Here is a 1,655-nt window from a genome sequence, read left to right as displayed (position 1 = left end):
TCGAACTCACAGAGACCTGCCTGCCTCTGCCTCCCGAGTGCTGGGATTAAAGGCGTGCGCCACCACCGCCCGGCTGTATTCCATTTTTTTTTTATTGGATTATGTGTTCTTTTGGTGACCAATTTCTTGAGTTCTTTGTATATTTTAGAAATCAGACCTCTGTCTAATGTGGGGGTTTGTGAAGATCTTTTCCCATTCTGTAAGGCTGTCGTTTTGTCTTGTTGACCATGTCCTTTGCTTTACAGAAGTTTTTCAGTATCAGGAGGTCCCATTTACTAATTGTTTCTCAGTGTCTGTGCTGCTGGGGTTATATTTAGGAAGTGGTCTCCTGTGCCAATGCGTTCAAGTGTACTTCCCACTTTCTCTTCTATGAGGATCAGTGTGGCTGGCTTTATGTTGAGGTCTTTTGATCCATCTGGACTTGAGTTTTGTGCATGGTGATAGATATGGATCTATTTTCAGTCTTCTACGTGTTGATATCCAGTTATGCCAGCATCATTTGTTAAATATGCTTTCTTTTTTACATTTGATATTTTTTGCTTCTTTGTCAAAGATCAGATGTTTGAAAGGGTGTGGGTTAATATCCAGGTCTTTGATTCAGTTCCATTGGTCCTCCTGTCTGTTTTTATGCCAGTACCAGGCTGTTTTCAGTACTGTAGCTCTGTAGTAGAGTTTGCAGTCAGGGATTGTGATGCCTCCAGAATTTCTTTTATTGTACAGGATTGTTTTGGCTATCCTGGGTTTTTTTGCTTTTCCATATGAAGTTGAGTACTGTTCTTTCGAGGTGTGTGAAAAATTTTGCTGGGTTTTTGCTGGGCATTGCATTCAATATGTAGATTGCTTTCGGTAAGATTGCCATTTTTACTATGTTAATTCTACCTACCGAAGAACATGGGAGATCTTTCCACTTTCTGGTGTTTTCTTCGGTTTCTTTCTTCAAAGATTTAAAGTTCTTATCATACAAGTCTTCCACTTGTTTGGTTAGAGTTACTCCAAGATATTTTATGCTATTTGTGCAGCCAGTGTTCTTTACTGCTGAGCCATCTCTCCAGCCCTCTGATGCCTCTTTTTCTCTTTTTATGGCACCCAGATTGAGGGTGTTGAATTCTTCTTGGGTCTGGTGTGTATCTTTTTGCTCATATGGAGAAGTTAATGGTCAATGTCTTGTGGTTATTGATGGCCAGGTTGTAGTTTCTACACACAAACAAGATCCTCTTGATGGAGTCAAGGACTGCTTGGTGACCTGGAGTCACGCAGGCAAACCTGGAAGTCACTGTATCAAACTCTAGAGTAACTTAGATCAGAACAGTCCTTTGAGCAGGTCACCCTATGCCCTGGCTCCCCATCCTTGTTCCAGTCTGCATTTGGTTGATTTGTTTCCATAGCTCTCTTTATCTGCCTTTACCAGTACTTTACCTGCTTGCTCCAAGCCTTCTGTATACACTCCTCAAGATACTCAGCATAGTGTGTCAAGAGGTGGCTCAGACAATGAGAACACTGGCTTTTCTTTTCTTTTTCTTTTTTTTTTTTGTTTTTTTGTTTTTTTGTTTTTCGAGACGGGGTTTCTCTGTGGCTTTGGAGCCTGTCCTGGAACTAGCTCTGTAGACCAAGCTGGTCTCGAACTCACAGAGATCTGCCTGCCTCTGCCTCCGCGT

The 1,655-nt window shown here is 41.8% G+C and overlaps 1 protein-coding gene across 1 annotated transcript in view; it reads left to right on the top strand.

Moving 5' to 3' along the window:
* Ccdc126 (coiled-coil domain containing 126) overlaps positions 1 to 1,655 on the top strand; it is a 24,621-nt gene that overhangs the window by 20,565 nt on the left and 2,401 nt on the right. The gene's annotated exons all lie outside the window — the stretch shown is intronic.

This window comes from Microtus ochrogaster, linkage group LG3 (genome assembly GCF_000317375.1).
Source record: "Microtus ochrogaster isolate Prairie Vole_2 linkage group LG3, MicOch1.0, whole genome shotgun sequence".
Classification (NCBI taxonomy): Eukaryota; Metazoa; Chordata; class Mammalia; order Rodentia; family Cricetidae; genus Microtus; species Microtus ochrogaster.
The sequence above is the reverse complement of the archived record's forward strand: the minus strand, read 5'-3'. Positions and strand labels throughout refer to the sequence as shown.